The sequence below is a fragment of the Podarcis pityusensis genome, assembly GCF_964106645.2.
Source record: "Podarcis pityusensis genome assembly, chromosome: 4".
Taxonomy (NCBI): Eukaryota; Metazoa; Chordata; class Lepidosauria; order Squamata; family Lacertidae; genus Podarcis; species Podarcis pityusensis.
In genome coordinates, this window is record NC_138027.1 from 93064022 (window position 1) to 93080601 (window position 16580).

Below are 16580 nucleotides of genomic sequence, written 5' to 3' on the forward strand. Positions count from 1 at the left end.
CGAAAAACTCGCTAGATGAAAGGGTTTTCCGTTTTTTGAGCTGCTTCGCAAGACGAATTTCCCTATGGGCTTGCTTCGCAAGACGAAAACATCTTGCAAGTTTGTTTCCTTTTTCGTAAAACCGTTAATACCCAGGGTGCATTGCTTGAAGAGGTGCAGTTGCGACTTGACTTCGAGGAGCAACTCATAGCACGCGGTGTGGTAGCCTTTTTTGAGGTTTTTGAAGACTTTGGTGATTTTTGAAGCTTTTCCAAAACTTCTTTTGCAGCCATTTGGTAAGTTAAACTTTTAAAACTTTTTTGGGGGTTTTTGGATTTTGGGTTGGGGTGTTTGGAATTCAAGGACTTGGTGTTGGAGAGGGGTTTGCAAGAATCTGGAAGCTTGTGTGTTTTTTTTCTGCATTTTTATGATTTTTTGTGACCATTGGGCCACTCTGCTGTTTTTTTTAAAAAAAAAATCTGGATTTGAATTTCTGTGTGGTGGGTGGCTGGGGGAACAGTTGAGGAGGGGTTTGCAAGAATCTGGAAGCTTGTGTGGTTTTTTTCTGAATTTTTATGATTTTCTGTGACCATTGGGCCACTCTGCTGTTTTTTTTTTAAAAAAATCTGGATTTGAATTTCTGTGTGGTGGGTGGCTGGGGGAACAGTTGAGGAGGGGTTTGCAAGAATCTAGAAGCTTGTGTGGTTTTTTTCTGAATTTTTATGATTTTCTGTGACCATTGGGCCACTCTGCTGTTGTTGTTTTTTAAAAAATCTGGATTTGATTTCTGTGTGGTGGGTGGCTGGGGGAACAGTTGAGGAGGGGTTTGCAAGAATCTGGAAGCTTGTGTGGTTTTTTCCTTAATTATTATGATTTTCTGTGACCATTGGGCCACTCTGCTGTTTTTTTAAAAAAATTCTGGATTTGAATTTCTGTGTGGTGGGTGTGACTTTAAAGAGCACTTAAGAAACTCTTGTTGTACCAAATTTGGCTTTGTTTGGACTTTTTTTGACCATAGGAATGCATTAATTGAATTTCAATGCATTCCTATGGGATTTTGTGCTTCGCAAGACGAAAAATTCGCTAGACGAAAAAACTCGCGGAACGAATTAATTTCGTCTTGCGAGGCACCACTGTATTGCCAAGGTTGCTGTTTCTGTTCCAAACATTGCAAATTTCGGATAAAATGGATTGTTTCAAGAAGTGGCAGAGAGATATTTCTAGATTTGTCTGGCAGGGCAAGAAGCCTCGAATAAAATTTAAGATATTAATCTATACTAAAAAAGAGGTGGATTTGCCCTGCCAGACCTTAAACTTTATTATGAATCGGCCGCGTTTTGCTGGCTGAGAGAATGGTTGCTTCTTGAAAATACTGACGTGTTGGACCTAGAAGGCTTTAACAACGTATTTGGGTGGCATGCATATTTGTGGTATGATAAGATTAAAGCACATAAAGCATTTAAAAACCATATTGTTAGAAAAGCACTGTTTAATGTCTGGATAAGATATAAGGATTTGCTTGAAAATAAAACCCCAAGGTGGCTGTCACCAATGGAAGCGAAGGCTCAGAAAAAGCTCAATATGGAGGCCAATTGGCCGAAATATTGGGAAATTTTGGAACAAGAGGGAGACAGATTAAAATTGCAGAGTTTTGAAAAACTAAAAAATAGAGTGCGAGATTGGCTCCATTATTACCAAATAATGGAGGCGTACAATTTGGATAAAAAAATTGGCTTCCAGGTGGAAAAATCAAAATTGGAAACAGAACTGTTAGATCCCAAAACTAAGAACTTGTCAAGAATGTATAACTTGCTGTTGAAATGGAATACTCAGGATGAAACGGTGAAATCAACTATGATTAAATGGGCACAAGATGTAGGACATAATATTATGATGGCTGACTGGGAACAGTTATGGACCACAGGTATGAAGTTTACAGCATGTAATGCCCTAAGAGAGAATATAATGAAAATGATCTACAGGTGGTACATGACACCAGTCAAGCTTGCAAAAATATATCATTTGCCCGATAATAAATGTTGGAAATGTAAAGAGACTGAAGGCACATTTTTTCACCTTTGGTGGACGTGCCCAAGGATTAAGATATTCTGGGAGATGATTTACAATGAAATGAAAAGGGTATTTAAATATACCTTTCTGAAGAAACCAGAGGCCTTTCTCCTGGGCATGGTTGGCCAATTGGTGTCAAAAAAGGATAGAACTTTTTTTATGTATGCCACAACAGCAGCAAGAATACTCATCGCGAAGTATTGGAAGACACAAGATCTACCCACCCGAGAAGAATGGCAGATGAAGGTGATGGACTACATGGAACTGGCGGAAATGACTGGCAGAATCCGAGACCAGGGAGAAGAGTTGGTGGAAGAAGATTGGAAGAAATTTAAAGTTTATTTACAGAAACATTGTAAAATTAAGGAATGTTAGAAGGATGTTGGAATGAAATAATGCGGTTTTAGCAGAAATGCTATAAAGGATTAAGAAAAAATAGATTGCTAAATGGTGAAGGAGGGAAAGTAAAGTTACATTATATTAAGATAAAATAGAGGACAAAAACTGGAAAAGATGGAAAGGATTTGCTGAAATAGCTAATTGAACTAGAATACAAAAAAGGGAGGTGTGAGGAGGTCAAGGAAATAAGCAAATGAAAGATAAGTTATGGGAAGATTCATTGTATTTTTTCTTTTTTTCTTTCTTTTCTTATTATTATGATGTGATGTTTTGTATTTCTTAAATATGCTGTTTTTTATTTTTTTTATTTTTGTAACTCTTTAAAATTCAATAAATATTATTTTTTTAAAAAAATAGATTTCAGTTCTTGAAGAAGAGAAAGAAGGAAGCGGTGCTAAACAATTAAATGCCCTGATCTGAAGACAAATTGTTCATTTCCCAGCCCATAAACCTCCTCCTTGTATCCTAAAAGGTAATTACAAAAGAGCCTAGCATATGTTCTCCCTTTGCAGAAAGAGAACCAATTGTGCAATCATATGCTTGTCTACTGAGAATTAAGCCCCATTGTGCTCAGTGTAAGTGTATGCAAGGTTTAAGGGTGGAAGAAAAACTCATTCAAGCCACAATTTTAAGCGAACAAACCTAAATCGCTGGTCCTGAACTTGTCCATCAGAATGCAGCTATCAATCTGATCATGCACTTCTCTGAATTTTACTATTCAATTGTGGTTCAAAGAAGTGCAGAAGAATGCCTGTTTTAGGGGGAAATATATTTAGGGGGAAATATATGAATAAATGTGTATTTTAAGGAAGATTGTATTAAAAATGCATACAATTTAAACATGAGATATGTGTGTGTGTTTAAAAGAACATCACAAAAACAGAATGGAAAGAACCCATGATTGAGTGCAAATTGATATAGAATGAAAATAGCATTCTTTTCCATCCACCCATTAGGATTACTGCCTATTTGGGTAATGATTACTAGGCTAGTATGTGTTCCCTATTTATTTATTTTTTGTAACTAAGCACTGCAATTGCATTATTCCATAGATGGGGGAAATGACCCAACTTGTTACATAATGTTTAAGTGCTCATATTTCCATGAATGGCAATTTTTGTAAAGCATGAATCTAGTTCAATTTTAAAAATGGGGGCGGTATCTAAGTAAACAGATCTGCCAGGGCAAGGATTTTGGCTAATAATAATAATAATAATAATAATAATTTATTTATTTATTCATACCCCTCCCATCTGGCTGGGTTTCCCCAGCCACTGTGGGCAGCTCCCAACAGAATATTAAAAACACGATAAAACATCAAACATTAAAAACTTCCCTAAACAGGGTTGCTTTCAGGTGTTTTCTAAAACTCAGATAGTTGTTTATTTCCTTGACATCTGATGGGAGGGCGTTCCACAGGGCGGTCACCACTACTGAGAAGGCCCTCTGCTTGGTTCCCTGTAACCTCACTTCTTGCAGTGAGGGAACCACCAGAAGACCCTCGACGCTGGACCTCAGTGTCTGGGCTGAACGATGGGGGTGGAGACCCTCCTTCAGGTATACTGGGCCCAAAGGAAACAGACTGTGTTTCTATATGGATGACTGCCCCTTTGTTAGATAGAGTATGTCATGTTTAAGGACAGTTAGTGTGCACTCTCACATACTAATATATACTGTATTGGGGGATTGGAAATTAAAAGGCATGATTCAAGATATGGATGGTGGTGGATGGTGGTGGATGGTGGTTTAGGACTGAGATTGAATTCTGAAAAGACAGAAGTACTGTTTCTGGGGGACAGGGGGCAAGCAGGTGTGGAGGATTCCCTGGTCCTGAATGGGGTAGCTGAGCCCCTAAAGGGCAAAGTGTGCAGTCTAGGGGTCATTTTGGATTCACAGCTGTCCATGGAGGAGTGGGTGAAGTCTGTGTCCATGGCGGCTGTCTTCCAGCTCTATCGGGTACACCAGCTGAGACCTTACCTGCCTGTGCACTGTCTTGCCAGAGTGGTACACACTCTGGTTATTTCCTGCTCGGACTATTGCAACACGTTCTACGTGGGGACACCTTTGAAGGTGATTCAGAAATTACAGCTAATCAAGAATGGGACCCAGGACCATATAACACCAGTCCTAAAGGACCTTCCCAGTACATTTCCAAGCACAATTCAAAGTGTTAGTGCTGACCTTTAAAGCCTTAAACAGCCTTGGCCCAGTATACCTGAAGGAGTCTCCACCCCCATCATTCAGCCCAGACATTGAGGTCCACCTCTGAGGATCTTCTGGAAGTTCCCTCACTGCAAGACGTGAAGTTACAGGAAGCCAGGCAGAGGGCCTTCTTGAAGGTAGCGCCCTCCCTGTGGAACGGCCTCTCAGCAGATGTCAAGAAAATAAACTACTATCTAAATTTTAGAAGGAAGTTTTAATTATTTTATTTCTTACTGTGTTTTTATTTGTTGGAAGCTGTCCAGAGTAACTAGGGTAACCCAGGCAGATGGGTGACATTTTGTTCTTGTTTAGTCGTTTAGTCGTGTCCGACTCTTCGTGACCCCATGGACCAGAGAATGCCAGGCACTCCTGTCTTCCACTGCCTCCCGCAGTTTGGTCAAACTCATGCTGGTAGCTTCGAGAACACTGTCCAACCATCTCGTCCTCTGTTGTCCCCTTCTCCTTGTGCCCTCCATCTTTCCCAACATCAGGGTCTTTTCCAGGGAGTCTTCTCTTCTCTTGAGGTGGCCAAAGTATTGGAGCCTCAGCTTCAGGATCTGTCCTTCCAGGGAGCACTCAAGGCTGATTTCCTTAAGAATGGAGAGGTTTGTTCTTCTTGCAGTCCATGGGACTCTCAAGAGTCTCCTCCAGCACCATAATTCAAAAGCATCAATTCTTCGGCGATCAGCCTTCTTTATGGTCCAGCTCTCACTTCCATACATCACTACTGGGAAAACCATAGCTTGAACTATACGGACCTTTGTTGGCAAGGTGATGTCTCTGTTGTTTAAGATGCTGTCTAGGTTTGTCATTGCTTTTCTCCCAAGAAGCATTATTATTATTATTATTATTATTATTATTATTATTAGGTAAAGCTAGGGCCACTTTATCGGCCCATTTGGTGCCAGACAGTGGGGAGTGATATACTGAGGAATATGTCTAACAAGAGTCAACTTGGTCCTTGAAGCCCAAAGACAGGTGTGCCCCCTTCTTTCTGGACATAAGGGGCTAGCAGTAGCAATGGAGAAACAACAGCAAATTCAAACTGAGTTTCCGAGAAATCCAGTTTGACAAATATCCATAGAGGGCTGTGCAGCCAAATGAATTCTACTGCAAGGATAACATTCAGTCAGTGGCATTCTATATAATGAGATAATTCTCTGATGTGCTGCAGCAGCAGAGAAGGTAGTTTGAAAGGAAATGAACGAAACCCTTGTGTTTTGGAAAGGTTACAGTGATCAGCTTGTCTCCTTCAGAGAGAGAATATTTATTCGTTCTTTCATTAGAAGTCTAGCAAGCAGGTGACAACAGACTTTCAAAGGGATGTCTAGTGCAAATAAATACAGTACACCTGCAGAAAGAATTGGTGTTTAAAGAGGCTGTCAAAAATAACAGCAGTGCAAAGATAAGCCAAAGAAACAGACAGAGCATTTTTAGGCACTAAACCACAGGGCAAATATCATCTGCTTATACACTTACCAAGATGCTCTTGATATACAGAATGGTCCAAAAGTCATGCACGGTATGGGTCTTGCTGTTATCAAACATTGGGCAAAATCCAGCCTTCTTAAGCCCTTTAGAGTCCTGTTGATTTCTGTAGAAGGTTTATGCACATACTTAAATTTCTTCCACTACAGCCAGTGAGAATTCAATGTATTTTCCGTTAGTGGGATCATTTTCCTTTACTGCAATACATCTTTTTCTTGACCACCCTGTGAAAAAGAAAGAACACAGAGAGAGTAAAAGTAACACAGCAAAACTCTGGATACTTTGAACAACACTAAAATGTTTGGTTGGGAAACCACAAATAATGTCAAACTGTTTCTGTCCTGTTTTCAGGGCAGAAACCGCTGGACTTAATAGCAAGTTTAACTGGATTTAGAGCAGGATGGTCTCAGAGAGAGAAATCACTGGAACTAAGCCAGTTCAAGGGTAAAGGTAAAGGGGACCTCTGACCATTAGGTCCAATCATGGCCGACTTTGGGGTTGCGGCGCTCATCTCGCTTTATTGGCCGAGGGAGCCGGCGTACAGCTTCCCGGTCATGTGGCCAGCATGACTAAGCCGCTTCTGGCAAACCAGAGCAGCGCACGGAAATGCCGTTTACCTTCCCGCCGGAGTGGTACCTATTTATCTACTTGCACTTTGACATGCTTTCAAACTGCTAGGTTGGCAGGAGCAGGAACTGAGCAATGGGAGCTTACCCCGTCGTGGGGATTCTAACCGCCAACCTTCTGATAGGCAAGTCCTAGGCTCTGTAGTTTAACCCACAGCGCCACCCGCGTCCCCAGTTCAAGGGTAGATTCCCCTAATCCATGAATGGCTCATTGTGCATAATTTTATCTGGATCAGAACTAGAAAAATTGACTGGAGGATAGATTGAAAATGAGCAAATGGAGAGTTCCTCTTGGGGACTGGTTTTAACCACTACTGGTGACTGCAGAGTTACAGAGTTCTCCAAGTGACTTATAAAAGTATTACAAAAAATACAGAAAATAAAACACAATTAGAGAATGGAAAGAAGGAAATGTGAAAACTGCTAACCCAAAGAGAAATGTAAAAAAGAACAAGAGTGGTTGGATAGAGTAATTAAACTAAGTGAAGTAAAGAACCAAAATGAAAAAAGATAAATGCAAGGAAGACAGAAGTCTTTAAATTTAATCTAGTATATATTTTGGAAAGTTATTTGTTTTGGGATGCATTTGGACACCTCTTAAAATATTGCAACTAAGCTTTGCATGATGGTTCCTGACATAAAAGAGCTGCTTTTTTCTTTGTTTTGCCATTTTTAATCAAGATGGTAGACGGAACCTTTCAAAACTGCACTGATTTTAACCACCAATTGTAACTGGGCTGACTTTTCAGTTTCCTAGAATTCTGAGCAAAACACCAGCTACCAGGCTGCTAGTAAGTTCTTAAAGTGGAGAGGCTAGGTGAATATTGAGAGACGGAAAGAGACAGGACACTACAAAAAAGGAACCAGAAGAGACAGCACAGAGCGATAAGAAATAGCACAAGGGACAGAAGTTTTAATAGGAAGATTTGTATTTGAAGAACAGAGGGACTGAGGAGTCACGTTGTGCCAGAACCTACCCTCCAATTTCTCAAAAGTGTTCTTCCTCTGAGAAAGAAGCTTCAGTTTTTATGTCTTATTTGCCAAGCGTTTTCTGTATAATTTGGCGAGTGTGAGGTTGAGCTTACCATATCATATCATATCATTGTCCTAAGTGATGAGTATATTTTCCTTTCCTTTAAAATTTACCCAGTGCTCTGCAGCCTCTGTGCACTTTCTGGTCTGAAAAAAAAGGGAGGGTGTCTTCCTTTGGGCTTTAATTGACACATGGGGAACTAAGGATATACTCTGCAACATTCCTCAGATGAAAATAGGGACATTTTTATCTGAGGAATGTTGGAGGGTATGCTGTCCTGCCAGACTTCAGGGAATCAACTTCCTCCCCAGTGGAAGCAGATAAGGAGAACAAAGGAAAAGGAGTCTTCTTACCAGTTAGAACCTTTAATAATCACAAAGAATACATCTCCTAGAAATGGCAGCGCTCCCAATTAAGGATATCACCCCCTTCTGTCTCTATTAATCTATGTCACTCTTGTAATCTGAGCTTGCATCTTCTGTGTTTCTGTTCTGAGACTTTCTGAGCTCTTCTTGACCTTGGGGAGAGCAGAGGAATGCTGTCCAGAGACTGTGAATCTATTACCCCTCTCTTTTCCAGTGCTTCTTCTACTAGCTGTTCCCCATCCAGTATTTCCCAGCTGCTACCTTCTGAACAATGTCCCTCTGCAAACCACTGTTCCAAATCTATATTGTCCTCCTGCTCCTAGAAAGATTCAGGATGCGGATCCGGATCAGGAGGAGGGGAAGGCTCCCTGCAATCCTCCTCAATGCAGTCCTCCTCAGCACAGTCCCTGACATGTTCTTTTGGTGTCTGTGTTTCTACTGCTCCCCAGGAGTTCTCATTCCCCTCCAACTGACCCACATGGAGCTTCCCTTTTTCAGTCCCCCCTAGCTTCCACACAGGGCATTTCCTACCAGAGGAAGGGCAAGTGTCAGCAATACACCAATGGGATGCATCCCATTCACTACCTGAGCAGGTACTTCTGGGAGTGGAACGTCTTCTGGCCACACAAACTTGCCCCCTCTCAAGATGGAATCGGGTGATGAGCAGATGGGTATCTGTGTCTCTCTATGTCTGCCTATCTTCTGCCCCGCAGCTGCCCCTTCGGCGTCTGTGTTTCTGCCACCATCCCTACGACTGACCTTCCTCAATCCTCCAATTTTTTTGGTCACTCCCCTGTCCCCCGATCTAATCCCCATTTAGCCGTAGGACGGCCTAAGTCTGTCAGAGGGAAACAAAGCTCTAAAATAGTGTTGTATGCCAGTTAATCCCTTACTGAACCAGGATGAGCAAGTTAACACCAGCTGAGCTGGAACATCCCTGTTCAGCAAGAGATCTACTAGATCCCAAGCTATTCAGGAGATCCACTGCATCCCAAGCTATTCATTCCAGTGGATCTTGCCATTAGTGTGGAAACAGCCCTAACTTGCACTTTTTAAAAGCATCGTTTATAATAAACAAGCTTCCCAACGCTATACTAGAAAATGCTTTTCATATTTCTCCTTTAAGAATGTACACAGAGATTACTGTGGGGCATTTTCTTCTCCCCGCATATGTGAATGAATGAATAAATTCCAATGCCATAGTGTTTGCTGTGATTTGAAAAGCAGATAAATACTGGTCAAGTGTTAATTACTTTATTTCAATATTTACAAAAATAAAGTACTTTATCATCGTTAGAGAATGTTTTGAATTCTCTAATTATCCGTACCACTGGCAAGTTCTATAAATATTAGTCATTTCCACTAGCGCTGTTTTCTTATCTGCTCCCTGCCCCTCAGCACTTGAGTGAATAAGGACGACGAAAAGGCAGTATCGTGTGCAGCCAAAGGCTGTGAACCGAGAAGCCCTTCATTCAAATGACACCTTAGCTATGCACTAATTAGATGAACTTCCCATCAACATCATGAGAATTATAACACTGCTTTGTTTTACAAGGTAGTTGTTATGGTTTTAGAGACAGGACATACATATGCAGCACTAGGAGGTGGTAGAGACCTTCTGAGGCATCAGTTGGATAGCTTAGTTGGTTAAAGTGTGGTGCTGATAACGCCAAGGTTGCAGGTTCGATCCCCATACGGGACAGTTGCAAATTCCCGCATTGCAGGGGGTTGGACTAATGATCCCCAGGATCCTATCCAACTCCACGACTCTGTGATTCAAGATAACAGAACAGACTGTTCCACTTCAATCTGCAGAACAGAGATAATATTTTTGAATACTCACCTGCATAAGTCCCTGCCAGTAGAAAATAAGGGCTGGAAATAATAAAGCAGAAAGTACCTATAACTTTTCTTTGATGGGGTTCCCGTTTCATTCCAGGAGATTAAGTGCTAATGCTTATTTGCAAGAAAGCAAATCTAAAGGTTACATTTCAGCTGCCTGAAGAGCTTTGGCGAAAGCACAATGGGTTTTTACAAATTAAAGCTATGTAATCAGAAGTACGGGACGCGGGTGGCGCTGTGTGTTAAACCACAGAGCCTAGGACTTGCTGATCAGAAGCTCAGCGGTTCGAATCCCCGCAACGGGGTGAGCTCCCGTTGCTGAGTCCCTGCTCCTGCCAACCTAGCAGTTCGAAAGCACAAAGTGCAAGTAGATAAATAGGTACCGCTCCGGCGGGAAGGTAAACGGCGTTTCTGTGCGCTGCTCTGCTTCACCAGAAGCGGCTTAGTCATGCTGGCTACATGACCCGGAAGCTGTACGCCGGCTCCCGTGGCCAATAAAGCGAGATGAGCGCCGCAACCCCAGAGCCAGCCACAACTGGACCTAATGGTCAGGGGTCCTTTTACCTTTACTTTAATCAGAAGTAAGCAAGCGCCAATGAGTTGGATGGAGTTTACACCCAAGTAGGTGTCAGGGACTGGGCAGAGGAGGAATGGTGGAGACCGCCTCCCCATCCTGACCCTTCCAGGGAGGAGGAAGACAGTATAGATTTCCAACAGTGGTTTGAGGGAGGAAGCAGCTCAGAGGCAGATGAGGGGAAAAGCTGAGGAATCATGGGAGAGCTGAAGCAACACCCAGCTGACATGTTGTCATTAGAAAGCATTCCACACCCTCCATCTCCCAGAATCTGGCGAGCCTTAAAAGTAGGAGAGCAAAGAGCTCAAAGACAGAGGACAGGTAGCAGCACCCGTAGACGAGCCGATGAGAATGACGAATGAGGAGGTGGGAGAGATGGGAAGGTATGGAGATTCACGCAGGACAATACCATTATCCAAGAAGCTGGGTTCTGTAGCCTCTCTCTGTAAAGATTGAAATAAAAAAGGATAGTAACAAACTTTTCCTTGTCTTTATACTGTCATGAGCAACCAGCCAGGAGCCGCTGGCAGTGTCCTAACAGCAGATAACTATGCTAAGGTCTGCAGTCATGCCTCATGGCTGCTCAGGAATAGGAACCCAGGAAGATGTGCCCAGCATAGTTCCAGTATGCTAACATTATAGGTAGCACAGTGGGTCCATGGGACGGGATGTTAACCAGAAGGTTGCTGGTTCGAGCCGACCCAGGGATGGCTGTATGCAGGGATCCTGCCTTGACGAGAGCTGGGGTCCCTTCCAACTCTATGATTCTATTATTACATCCCCCCCCCCTTGAAAGCTCACTTATCCTAAGCTGATCCAAATCCATTGTTTATTATGCTATGTACTGCCACTTTGAGGGTATGTGTGATCTGGTTGCATTTTTGGACTCTGTGTGGATGTGTGGTGTTGTTGTTTGAATTTATATACCGCCCTATACCCAGAGGTTCACAAAAAAGATCACAGTATATAAAATAAAAATAATAACCCCAAAACACCTCCCCCCTAAAAAAGAGCCATATTTTAAAAGGGTATAGGATGTTGATCAGGTCAACCAAAGGCCTGGTTAAAAAGGTACATTTTTGCCTGGTGCCTAAAGGTGTATAATGAAGGCGCCAGGCGAACTTCCCTGGGGAGAGCATTCCACAGACGGGGAGCCACTGCAGAGAAGGCCCGTTCTTGTGTTGCCACCCTCCGGACCTCTCGAGGAAGAGGCAAACAAAGAAGGGCCTCAGAAGATGATCTCAGGGTCCAGGTAGGTTAATATGGAAAGAGGCGGTCCCTGCTCCTACCAACCTAGCAGTTTGAAAGCATGTCAAAGTGCAAGTAGATAAATAGGTACCGCTCCGGCAGGAAAGTAAACGGCATTTCCGTTCACCAGAAGCAGCTTAGTCGTGCTGGCCACATGACCCGGAAGCTGTATACCGGCTCCCTCAGCCAGTAAAGCGAGGTGAGTGCCACAACCCCAGAGTCATCGGTGACTGAACCTAACGATCAGGGGTCCCTTTTGACCTTTACCTGGGTCAAAACAAGCACTTTGAATTGAGCCTGGAAACTATGGCTGGCTATGGGAGAATCATAATGAGCAGAATGAGCTTGCCATAGAGGCGAGTGCAGCTGGTAGGAGGGGGAGGGAGGAGAAGGAGATGGTGGAGGGGGGCAGATGGGAAGAGCAGATGGATGAAGGTGTAGGGGAGAGGTTGAAAAGGGGGGAGGAGGTGCAAAGTCGGGCTTTAATTAATTGAGGAGGGACAGAGGAGGGGGGAGAGGATTATGGTGAGTACTCGCACGTTTCTTCTAGGGAAAACACGAGAGAGAGAGAGAGAGAGAGAGAGAGAGAGAGAGAGAGAGATGATTAGATAGATAGACAGATGATAGATATAGATGATAGATAGATAGATGATAGATAGATAGATAGATGATAGATACCAACAAGTCATGTACAAAAATGCATATGCTACAGTAAAGTGTTCAGAAAAGATGCATATATTAGTGAAAACAATTTGAAACATTCTATTGGGGGATAGCGTATTTTAGACACAGTTGCAGTAAAAATGTGATATTAAAAATCTGTGCTAAGATCCAAATACATTTTCATGGGGGCTTAAGCAGAGATCTAAACTTAATATGCTGGTGAGGAGGGAGAGAAAAAAATCAAGAACAACCAAAACTGACAGTCACTCATCCCTACACCCTGTTGGTATTTTGCCCATAAAAAGGCGACTGTTAGGCTGGTAATGAAGGTTTTTGCCACCAGACGTGTCACTCCCACCTTTCTTTGTGAGAAATTCATCATGACTAGTATGTTAATACTGAGCCGCCAAAGTATATCTTGTTAGCAGCATTGTTGCACATAAATGTTATTATAATGGCCAAGATCTCCAGTCACCATCAACTTGCAGGAGTGAACAGTGTGCAACCAAGTGGAAAATGGACTAACTTCTCCACCCTGCAGGGCTTAAATTTACAGGAAATATCAGAGGATCCTACAGAGAGGTTTCAAACATAGGGTTGGCCTGTATTGTGGAAGCAATTGGAGCAGAAGTGAAACAAGACCCCGGAAGGCTCTCGTTGCTATTTATAGTTGCAAGATCGGTTTGTCTCCATGCATACAATATTTTAGATGCAGCCTAGATAAAGGGAAGGGAAGAAACGAACCAATGGTCAGAATGAGTGTTTTTAGAAAGCAAAACAAACACAGGTAGAGGATTCTAAAAGCTTCTAAAGGCCTAAGATACTTGGTTGTCTGATGTAGATCTAGACACTCTCTGTCATTGCAGCAAGAGCTGAGCAGTTCGTTGATCCTCAGATGAACTCCTTGTGGAACACCCTCCCTTCAGATGTCAAAGAAATAAACAACTATCTGACTTTTAGAAGACATCTGAAGGCAGCCCTGTATCAGGAAGTTTTTAATGTTTTATGCTTTAGTATGTTCTGATATGTAGGGACGTGGGAGGCGCTGTGGGTCAAACCACAGAGCCTAGGACTTGCCGATCAGAAGGTGGGCAGTTCGAATTCCCGCAATGGGGTGAGCTCCCGTTGCTCGGTCCCTGCTCCTGCCAACCTAGCAGTTCGAAAGCACGTCAAAGTGCAAGTAGATAAATAGGTACTGCTCCGGCGGGAAGGTAAACGGCGTTTCCGTGCACTGCTCTGGTTCGCCAGAAGTGGCTTAGTCATGCTGGCCACATGACCTGGAAGCTGTATGCTGGTTTCCCTGGCCAATAAAGCGAGATGAGCGCCGCAACCCCAGATTCATTCGCGACTGGACTTAATGGTCAGGGGTCTCTTTACCTTTACCTTTATGTTCTGATATATGCTGTGAGCCACCCAGAGTGGCTGGGGAATTATTATTATTATTATTAATCCAATTGTTCTCTCTCTCTCTCTATCTCTCAGACTCAGCAATACAGCTGAAAATAAAATATTTTAAGTGTGTTTTAAGTGCAATATACAGTGTGACACTTATGGAATATTCAATGTACAGTGATACCTCTGGTTGCGAATGGGATCCGTTCCGGAGGCCCAATCGCAACATGAAAAGAGCGCAACCTAAAGCGTCATATCTGCACAGGTGCGCGGTGCGATTTAGCGCTTCTGTGCATGTGCAAGTGGCGAAACCCGGAAGTAACCCTTTCTGGTACTTCTGGGTCGCCATGGGAAGTAACCTGAAAGAACGTAACATGAAGCAAATGTAACATGAGGTATGACTGTATTTTTAAAAGTGCTTTTAACGGAGCATTTTCAGAACATTTTTTATATACTGGTATCTATCTCTCTGCTTCCGGAATTTCCAATTAAGAGGAAGGGTATTAAAAGTTTGAAAACTAAAGAGAACCAAGTTGCAAAAGGCTATGGTAGGTCTGGAAAGTCAGTGGCAGTCTGGTGTACTGAGAAGGGAAGGAAATAATTGTCTCAATATATGAAATATTGTGAAATATTTTGTTTTGTGGTCGAAGATTAAATCACAGTTTCCTGGGTTAGATCCAATGGGAGGCTAGATTTAATAATCTGCAGGATTTTATCTAGTCTTCATTTATTTATTTTTAATATAATTCTTATTAAATATGTTCTTGGTTTACTAAAGTTTGTGCATTGTCTCTTTTTTCAGGTTGCAAAGTCTTTTCTACCCATCAGTTTCATTTGTTATGAGACATTTGTGTTGAGTCCAAGTGTTGTCATTGTTGTTGCTTAATTCATAGAATCATAGAATCATAGAGCTGGAAGAGACCACAAGGGCCATCGAGTCCAACCCCCTGCCAAGCAGGAAACACCATCAGAGCACTCCTGACATATGGTTGTCAAGCCTCTGCTTAAAGACCTCCAAAGAAGGAGACTCCACCACACTCCTTGGCAGCAAATTCCACTGTCGAACAGCTCTTACTGTCAGGAAGTTCTTCCTAATGTTTAGGTGGAATCTTCTTTCTTGTAGTTTGGATCCATTGCTCCGTGTCCGCTTCTCTGGAGCAGCAGAAAACAACCTTTGTCCCTCCTCTATGTGACATCCTTTTATATATTTGAACATGGCTACCATATCACCCCTTAACCTCCTCTTCTCCAGGCTAAACATGCCCAGCTCCCTTAGCCGTTCCTCATAAGGCATCGTTTCCAGGCCTTTGACCATTTTGGTTGCCCTCCTCTGGACACGTTCCAGTTTGTCAGTGTCCTTCTTGAACTGTGGTGCCCAGAACTGGACACAGTACTCCAGGTGAGGTCTGACCAGGGCAGAATACAGTGGCACTATTACTTCCCTTGATCTAGATGCTATACTCCTATTGATGTAGCCCAGAATTGCATTGGCTTTTTTAGCTGCCGCGTCACACTGTTGGCTCATGTCAAGTTTGTGGTCAACCAAGACTCCTAGATCCTTTTCACATGTACTGCTCTCAAGCCAGGTGTCACCCATCTTGTATTTGTGCCTCTCATTTTTTTTGCCCAAGTGCAATACTTTACATTTCTCCCTGTTAAAATTCATCTTGTTTGTTTTGGCCCAGTTCTCTAATCTGTCAAGGTCGTTTTGAAGTGTGATCCTGTCCTCTGGGGTGTTAGCCACCCCTCCCAGTTTGGTGTCATCTGCAAATTTGATCAGGATGCCCTTGAGTCCATCATCCAAGTCGTTGATAAAGATGTTGAATAAGACCGGGCCCAAGACAGAACCCTGTGGCACCCCACTAGTCACTCTTCTCCAGGATGAAGAGGAACCATTGATGAGCACCCTTTGGGTATTGCCATTGTCATGACACCAAAATTGACCTCTCCTTGCTCTGGAAGAGAGAGCCATGGCTAAGCAGTGTCTCTGCAAATTTTCGTGGAAACAAAAAGATTTTTATGGTAACTTGAAGCCTGTATCTATCACACAATGCTCACCAAGCATCCCTGTTCTTTCACAATGCAAGTTTCCAGAAGGAACCAATCAGGAAATGTCTATCTCCTGTGATAATCTCAAAATAAGTTGCAAATTGCTAGACAGAAATTTCTGATTACTATTATCAGCAACGAGGGGAAACTGTTCTGTAATGGAGCACTTGAATAATGTATTACCTTTACTGGTAAGTTAGGTGTCATATCTGGAATTAGATTGTGACAGATAAAGCAGATAGCAAGTTTTAGGCTGTATCTTTATCACACAGAGCTATAGAGATGGCAGGAAAGATAAAAAAGGGTGGAGGCAACACTTTGCCCATTTCGTATTCACAAAAGGCCATCAACATAAGGCCCTGTTTTTGAAATTTCCAGAGGCGTCTTGACAGCCACTGCTGGGAACAGAATGCTGGGCTATATAGACCTTTGGTCTGACGCAATAAGGGTGTTAATCAAGATGCTGTAGCATGGGCTACCCAATGCTAGGTCAAAGTTAAAGGACCCCTGGACAGTTAAGTCCAGTCAAAAGTGACTATGGGGTTGCGGAGCTCATCTCGCTTTCAGGCCGAGGGAGCAGGCGTTTGTCCACAGACAGTTTTCCGGGTCATGTGGCCAGCAGGACTAAACCACTTCTGGAGCAACGGAAC